A 10,090-nucleotide genomic window follows, 5' to 3' on the forward strand; every position below is an offset into this window, starting at 1 on the left:
AATAATCAGGATCAGAGCATCTGTGACAAGTCATAACACTTGTGACAATTCCACAAAGCGGGCTGCATCCGTAGCATTACCAAGATAAGGTTTTCCTCCTATATCCATATACTACAGACCATTTTGGTTATCACTCAAGACATGATCCACTTGTATGTCACCACATACATGCTTAAGTTACATATAGATAACCAGGGATATTAAGTTTATTGGTTTATGGTAAAATCTAAATGTGCAAAGTCAAGTAGTAAAGTAAATATCATTTATATTATACATCACAAATGTTCGTACAAAGTTGTTTACAAACTACTGGACATGAGACTTTAGGGCACAAACCGCAATATAAACAACTAAACTTACAAAAAGAAAAAAAAATGAACAAGGTAATAAAAACAAAGCTCCATACAAAAATAAAATAAAAGAGCACATGATACACCAACAACATTATAGAAAGTAACCAAAACTCCAAACAAAAATACACTAACATAGTCAATAAAACAGAAAAATATGTATGCCAGTTATATTTCTTTAAAGTCTATTCTATAGCCGAAGGATGTCTAAGAAGTCCCACTACCATAAACCACTTAATGGAAACTATAAACAACTAAGCTATGACTACCATAACTGCGGGGTAGTCATAGCAATCTAACACTTAATCTAATCCAAACCTTTAGATATTCAACGCAACAGTAAAAGACACGACTCCAACATTCACGTTTTTAGAGATTTGTACTATATTTTTAAAGCTCACAACAATAAAAGACATGACTCCAACATTCAACAGTAATAAGAGTAAGAGTATTGGAGCTTTGTAACATTAGCAACAATAGCTAAAAGATATGGTTCAATAGTAATCGACAAATCATAAACAACTTATCAACCCAAGTGCAACAAATACTTATCAAAGCGAAGAAAAAAAATTAATACAATTGAATACATTAGACAAAATACATAAACTCAAACAATAAAGTACAAACTTCCAAACTTCCAAACACAAATATCTAAACAAGTTTATCAAACTCAATAAACTAAAACTAAATAGTTAAAAGAAAACTTATGAAATTAAGAACTGTATTGAAACCAGTTCAAATAGAAATCATAAACAATAATTAATCAAGCTATGACTACCATAACTGCAGGATAGTCATAGCTAATGAAAAATAATCTGTGGGTAACTATTAACTAATAATAGCTAATGAAAGTGAAAAATTATCCAATTCAAAGAAAGTGACTCCAATTGATCACACAAAACAAAGTAAAAGAGATCTAGATATAATAAAATTCAATGCCTATTCCACCATCACCATAGATATGCCTAATCAAACATTACCACTATTCTAAACATTAATATAGTCCAAATAAGAGTATTGGAATAATCAAATAACAAATTAGGTATTGATTAAAGTTTTAAATTCTACATACCTGCAAGGAGAATGTGACTAATACCAATTGCTACAAACTACCACATCATTTTGCATTATTGTTTAATCAACCATATACATAAAAAAAAAAATTAAATTTGAGAGTGGGAGAAAGATAGAGAAATATAGAAAGAAACCTTCACAACTTGAAGTACGAGGAAAGAAATCCAAACAACTAATAGAATGAAGGTCCTTTTCCACCTAAGATTGAAGCACATTAATTTCTAAAACAAAAAATTGGTCAAAATAGAGTAGGCCGCATCCAATAGTGTTACTAGAATAAGACACCCAATCTTATTATTATACTATAGACCATTTTGGCTATTTACTCGAATTTGATCCATCTTTATGTCTCTACATAAAGTTCAAGTATTCATGTAGTAGTCATGGATTTTAGTTTATTGGATTTAGATTTTACAAATGCAATTTATAGACTCAATAACAACTTTATTGAAGAAATGTTGAATAACATCTTTATTGATAATGGAAAATGTTTAATTTTACAAACTGCGAGTTTTATGACATATAACCCAACATCCAATTACACTTAATTTGAGAACAAAGCATGCTAAAAAAATTTTTTTAACAACAAGAGGGTTTCATCATGTACCTTTGAAGATTCACTTAATCCTTGCTATATCCACAAAATTGGATCTCCAAATCTCTAATAGACCACCAAGCGAATCTCCTCTACTATTCTTAGCATTGGATTGAGTGGTGGAAACTCAGAATTGAGAGGGATTGAGTGAGTTTGAGAAAGCTTGAAATCAAAAACTGTTTTTGCTGAGAAATTCTCAAAATTCAGAATGCATCAACCTTCAATATAAGATAATTAAAGCTTTTATTAAACTCTAGTATGTAAGCACTCAACATTCAATAATTTGACACTTCAAATTGAACTTAGTGAGTGGCCTAGTATTGAAATGTTGATTAATCCACTCAAATTTTCATTTTGGGATAAATCCATTATAAATGTCAAAATTTCAAATTTAAATTAATTAATTATATTTAGTTTAAAATTAAATTAAATATAACTTAAATTCAATTTCAAAAAATTGATTTTTCTTTTTAAATTTGAAATTAATTTTAATTTGATTAATGAAACAAATTTAATTAATTAAATAATAATTTCATATAAAATATTAAATTAATAAAACACCCAATTCACACATGAATCCTTATTCATGTAATCAAAATTTAAATCATTATTTAAATATTTAGAACTCTCCAATTACATTTAATTACAACAAAATTAAATGTTTAATTATATCGAATATAATTATCCGAACCCTAAAAACTGAATTTGAACATTTCAATTGGCAAACTCTAATTTTGAATTTGAACACTTCAAAGTTGCTCAATATTCTAATCCAAGGTTTAATATTTTACGAGCTAGTAAAGGGACCTTATGAACTTACAGATCATGAGCTCCAACAATTTGAGATTAATCGGTTAAACTTTTTTATTCGAATTAATCAATTTTCGTTAACTACCGAGACACACCACTATAGCTCGATGGTTGCACTCTCCTCACTATAGATATATTTCTATCCACTTGATTTAACCATAATCAGTAAATCAACTCTTCACTGGTTGTTCGTAATAACGGTTGGGTCTAATGTTGTTTTACCTTTGAAATTACATCTTGCTCTTTAAGTCCCATTGATCCTCTAATGAACAATTGGTTTGTGATTCAATCACCAAACCAAGTCCCTCTCGAGCCAATGAGAGGGTGGGGCCCCTTGTTCAAAACCTAGAATCAGTACTTAAGAGAACAACCTCTCTTCTATTCCTAGAGATAGGTAAGAGTGAATTCTGTCTTGCACCTTATGTCCTCAACTATCTATCCGGTCTTACCCCTGAAATGGGAGGCTTATTGAGCCGACGCTGGTGAGCCAACCCTCACCTATGAAAATCTAAGGATAATCCCGAATAAACAGGAGTTCATAGTTAGCTTAGGATTAAGGTCGAGTTACCTAGGTCATCGATTTGAAACAGTCAGTCTTAAATAATAAACCACGTTATAAAGTAAAAGTGACTTATTTCTTGGTTTTGGTCTTATACAAACTTTTTGCATAGGATGTCTCCACTCGCATATCTCCATATGAACAATTCAGAATTACATCGTTTGTACTAGATACAAAGTGGGTCGTATCCAATAGTGTTATTAGAATAAGGTACACAACCTTATTCATATACTATAAATCGTTTTGGCTATTTACTCGAACTCGATTCATCTTTATGTCTCCACATAAAGTCCAAGTATTCAGTAATAGCCATAGATCTTAGTTTATTGGATTTAGTCATTACAAGTCCAATTTATAGACTCAACAACAAATTTTATTTAATAAATATCAATAACATTCTTTGTTGATAATAGAATATGTTTAATATTACAAACTGCGAGTTTTAGGACATACAACCCAATATTACAAAGCATGACTCGTGGCAAAAGGGTTTACCCAAAGAGTGGGGGTGGACTATGAAGAAGTCTCCTTTCCGGTTGCCATGATTAAGTCAATTAGAATACTCTTGTCCATTGCTGCCTTTTATGATTATGAAATATGGAAAATGGATGTCAAGATAGTCTTTCTGAATCTTGAAGAGAGTATCTATATGTCTCAGCCAAAGGGATTCATTGAATAAGGTCAAGAATAAAAGGTTTGCAAGCTCAAACGATCCATTTATGATTGAAACAAGCATCTCGATCCTGGAATATAAGATTTGACACTGCGATCAAATCTTTTTGCTTTGAATAGAACAACGAACCTTGTGTTTACAAGAAAATTGTCAACAAGACTGTAGCCTTTCTGATATTATATGTTGATGATATCATACTCATTGGGAATGAAGTAGGATTTCTTGCTGACATTAAAAGATGGCTATTATCATAATTTCAAATGAAATATTTGGGAGATGTTCAATATTTTATTGGAATCCAAATAGTTTGGAATCGCAAGAATAAAACGCTGGCCTTATCTCGGGCATCTTATATAGACAAGATATTGTCTAGATATAAGATGCAAAATTTCAAGAGAAGCCTGTTACCTTTCAGACACGAAATTCATTTGTCTAAAGAATAGTGTCCTAAGGCACCTAAAGAAGTTGAGAATGAAACAAATTCTTTATGCATTGGGAGTTTGATGTATGTCATATTGTGTACATGCCCAAAAAATGAATCCCTTTTTTTTCCTGTGTTAACTTTCATGGAAATTTAGATGAGTCTTTTATGTTGGACCGGTATGAAAACCCTAGAGGAGGGGTGAATAGGGTTTAATTAAAATTTTCCTAAATATGCTCAATTTAAACCAATTATATCATTTTTAAATTAAATTAACAAAACCTAATTAATACTAAAAGAATATGTAATAATCTATTCAATCAATATCAACCAACAAAAGCAAACAATTAAAATTAAGTGCAAAAATAACTAGGAAAGAGTTAGAGAAGAAGACACCATGATTTTTATAGTAGTTCGGTCAAATACGATCTACATCCACTTTTCCAAGCGCCTTTTGGGACTTCGATTAAAAATTCTTCTTTGACTCTTTCTACGGTTGAGAGTTGAACCGTTACCTTGCTCCTTTTATGGGTTCAATGGATTATAATCCAACCGTTACAATGTTTTTTAAGCTTTAAATCAATAATAAAACTCTCTAAGAGTGGGTATACAAGTTTGAGTCACACACTTTAATCCTCACAATATAATAGAAATTTCTTTCAAGAATAAGATGAAAAGAAAGAAAATTGAAAGCTTGTAAAGAAAGTAACAATGATGATTTTTTTTTTTTTTGCTAATTTTGAGGATTATAAAATATGAAAAGTTGAAATAGTTTTGGAGAAGATGAAGTATAAAAAGAGAGGGATGTGAGGTAAAAAGTGGATTATAATTTGGGTCATTGGATTGTTAAAAAAGTTAAATTGAATGGTGGAGATTTAACTCAACTATCCGTTAGACACAAATAAAATAAAATATAATAATATATATTTTTTAAAATCATTTCTTTTTTAAAACCCAACAAAAAAACAAGAGTCCACCATTGGTCGCCGTTAGATACAAACATAAAATAATATTAAATTTATTTTTTAAAAATTCATTTTTTCCCTAAACAATCCAAAAATAAAAGATCCACCATGTGTCACTCCTTCATTGCTCCAAGTGACTTTTTTTCATTGGTCCAATTTGATGATTTGGTCATCACATCACCATCTCGGGTATTTTTTCATTACGCTTCTTTTTGCTATATCTTCTTTATCCGAACTCTAATTTTGGTGATTCAAGATGCATCAGAATCGTTGTTTCGAGCTCTACATTATAAACTATTCAAAATAATAAAATTATCTGTAAGAAAATCAGGTTTGTTATTATCAAAACATTAATTAATTTAAGATTAAGGGCAAAAAAAAAAAAAAAAAAAAGTTGACATTTTACTTTTTCTAATATCAATATAAAAAGTTAACTTTCTAGTTTTTTTTTAAAAAGATAATGTGTGTTGTTTGGAGGTCTAAGAAAAGGTTTAAAGGATTTATGATTATTTTTATTCTTTTAAAAGTTGAAATGACATCTTGAATTCAAAATAATAATTAAAAAATTATTCAGTCTCTCTCCTCCTTAATATTCTTTGATTATTGTTTTGTAATGTTCGTACTAAATGTACTCATGGGTAAAAATTTAAGGACTATAAATATAATTTTTCATCTTATAAATTTTTTTAAAATTATTTAATTAAATAGTCATTTTTTCAGTCAAAGGATTTAAATGTGTAAATGACTAGAGATATGTGGTTCAAATCCTCACATCTCTATTGTACTAAAATGTGTCATTTAAGAACAAAATATGTAGAAAAGAGAATGACCCTATAACCTATGCACATATGATAAAAGAAATGATTAATCATATTATTGTAAGAGAGCTTATATTAGGTAAATAAGATTGTCAATTTTTATTCATATGTTACGGCAAAAAAAAAAAAAAATTATCAAATAACATTTATTTTAAAAAAACTAAAAACAAAAATTGAAAGGAAAAAAAAAACAAACACGAAAATTCAGATGTACACGAAACAGACTTCTAGATTTTTTTTTTATCCAAAAAGTAAGTAAAATTCAAACCACATCTCTCTTTATTATTAATACAAATATAATAGAGTTATGCTTGTTTTGGCCCTCTATTTAATTACTTGTCTTTATAATTTGTTTTTGTAAAGATGTAATACTAAATTTAATATTTATTAAAAATATACAAACTAAATTTTAGACAGTTAAAAGTATAATAAGTAAAATTAAATAAATTTTAAAATATTGAGACCAAAATGAATTTTAAGACTAAACATATTTGTTGCTAAAATTTTCATTCATATGGTAAAAAAAAAAAAAAAAAAATCATATAATGGTTATCGTGGACCTTGCTTTTCTTTTTCTTTTTTTTTTTAAAGAAAAATTTGAAGGGGAAAAAACAACAAACAAACAAAACAACTTCTCTCTGGATCTCATAGGATAATATTTCATTTTAAATTTTTGTTTGTTTTCTTTCAAATTTCTTGTGATGATTTTCATTTCTTTTATTTGATAACCATTTGGTTTTTTATTTTTTCATAAATTGTATTTGTTATATTTGAATTCTAAGTGAAATCTAAAAAACAAAAGAACTTTTTAAACATGCTTGTATTTTGTAGTTCTTATTTATTTATTTATTTATTTTAACTTCATTTGTAGTTTTCAAAACACATATTTGATTTTGAGAACACATTTGTATTTAGGAAAATTGCATTGGGTATGAAATTAATATTATATTTTAACATCCATATCATCAACTTTTAAAATATTGCAGTTATGGTAATATCTTAAAAATACCTAAATTCACGTCATTGTTTAGATTGGGTTTGTTATATTTTGATTTTTTAATTCTAAAACTACCCTCATAATTAAAATCACGTTAAAAGAAATTGGATCTTCTCCCGTGTTTCCTTCTTCGACCCTAAAATCACGTTCAAGATTTTGTTTGATTCACAATTTCTCTAATTCACGTTTGCGCACGTTATGAATTTTATTTTCGGAATCAATATTTTGTTGGTTTTGATTTTTCAGCTGGAGGTTTCTTTAAGCCGATTACTCTGTTTTACTATTTATGTTCGATTTATCGCTTGAAATTCGTCCTCACCTCCTCTCATTCAAGATTGCACTCACGACAACAATTTTGTTTTGGAAATCAGCCATTTAACTGGTTCCGATTTCGTTAGTTGGAGATTTTTATTGAAGCCAATTTCTCTGTTTTCAACGGTAGAGTTCGATTTTTTGCTTGAATTTCGTCCTTGCCTGAAGATTCTTTGTAGATCATTGATTTTTCTTGTTTCCTTTATCGGTTTTGTGTTTAAGTTTGTGTTTGATTTAAGGAAGTCATATAACAAGATTGTTGCTCGAAGTCAAACATGTTTAAGGTTGAGTTTTGGTTTAAGTTTGTGTTCGTCCTTGCCTGAAAACATGTATGAAGATTGTAGAAGTCATATAATAAACACTCTTATAACAACCAAATCTACGTTACGTTCTAATTGTTGGGGTTGATGTCCTAAAATATCGTGTCCTGTAGTCTGTAACATTTTGTACGAACACTTGTATTGTATAATATATGATATTTATTTCACATATTTATTTTGCTCAATTGTATTCAATTGTATGTTTTATTTGCTTTACCATAAACTAATCAACATAAAATCCCTTGTTATCTGTATATAACTTAAGCATGTATGTGGTGACATACAAGTGGATCATGTCTTAAGTGATAACCAAAATGATTTGTAGTAGGTGGATGTAGGAGGGAAACCTTATCTGGTAACGCTACGGATACAACCCGTTTTGTAGAATGGTTACAAATTTTGTGACTTGTCACAGATGGTCTGATCCCGATCATTCGTGTAGGGGACATGTGAACGGGGTGTCCTACACAAAGAGTTTGTATAAGACCTGACCATGAAGTGTTAACGTCTCGTTATATAACACCGTTCATGACAGAGACTTCACTTGCATGACCATAGGTAATATGACCTCAATCCTCAGTGAGTTGGGAACTCCTGCTATTGAGGACGGTCCTTGGTGCGAGTGGCCAGGTCGCCGATTCAAACCTACTATTTTGGGATTTCGTATGATTTGGGAGTTTGGAACTCAACTACATCTGTCTCTTATACACATCTAGATGTGTATAAGAGACAGGTTTTATTACGAGCATCTGTGAAGGGTCATCGTACTCATGATTGATTATATCCGATGGACACAGAAATATATCTGTGGTAAGAAGAGTTCAGCTGTTGGTCTTTAGTGGAATGCCTGGTAGTTAACGGATAGTAGATCTCGTGGCTAAAGAGTTTAGTCAACTATTCACATACCGTTAGAGCATCGAGCCACAGGTCCATAAGGTCCCCTAGGTAACTTGGATAAAGTCGAGAATCAGTTTTTAGGTCAACTTGAAATGTTCAAATTGACAAGAGGGAGTTCGATTATATATGATATAATTGAATCGGTTAATTATATATATGATATAATTGGCTAAATGTATGAGATACATTATTTTGGAGGAAATTAGATATAAATATTATTTATATCAAGTAGAGGAAAAATTACTATAGTAATATATGATATCAAACTATAAGGTAAGAATATAATATGATTATATTCATTTATAATTAAATTGGTTAATTATATGATAATTGGCTGGAATCATCTCCTCGATCGTGCGTTAGTGGGAATTCAGTATTCGGTTATTGTAACCGAAGAATAAAATGAAAATTTGTTTCATTTTGCAAGGAGTTCGTAAAAATTCGCAATCAGTATGAAAACGTCTTGATTGCTTAGCTGAGAGCCTATACGATAAAGCTTCATCGCTTAAACAATCGTACACTCGCGTCTAAACGATCGCACCCCTTTCTCTAAACGATTGCTTAGCTTTCCTAAACGATCGCCTAGCGTTCCGTGTTTTCTAAACAATCGTTTACCTATTACTAGACGATCGCTTAGTAAAACCTACACGATCGTGTAGCTTTATCTAAACGATAAGCATCCCCACTATACGATAGCTTTCTCTCCCACTTGCTTATCATCTACACGATCAGCATGTTCCTTCGACCTCTACCAAATTCACCAAAGACCACACTTTGTATTCTCACTTTGAGAATACAAAGGGCTCTAAGTGGTGGTGTCGTCCCCGCTTCTGCTTGCTCGTGCTTGTTCGTGTTACTTCCGTTCGTGCTGCCGTAGCCGACTTTTTTGCTGGGCGATAGAGAATGTAGAGGTTTTTCCGCTACGTTGAGTTCGAAATTGAAGATAGTCTTCAACTGGTATGTGAACTCAATCCCTTGTATTTTATTTATTAAAGCATGCTGTTAATTAGTGTGAACTTGCATAACTGTTGATTAGAATGTGTATATGGTATTTCGATCACAATGAAATTGAAAAGATCCGAATGCGCTCATGGATGCTCTTCGTTAGGAGATCCTTCAATTGGTATCAGAGCCAGGTTCTGATATTCAAATTTCGTTTGTTGCAATGAATTGCATATATATTCTTGGTGGGTGCATATCTGCTCTGTTTGATCGTTAAATTGTTATGAATATGCGGATTAATGGAGTTTTCTGGGATGTTGGCCTCAGTTTGATTTAATTCTTTTACATTTTCGGTTG

The sequence above is a fragment of the Benincasa hispida genome, chromosome 4 (genome assembly GCF_009727055.1).
Source record: "Benincasa hispida cultivar B227 chromosome 4, ASM972705v1, whole genome shotgun sequence".
Taxonomy (NCBI): domain Eukaryota; kingdom Viridiplantae; phylum Streptophyta; class Magnoliopsida; order Cucurbitales; family Cucurbitaceae; genus Benincasa; species Benincasa hispida.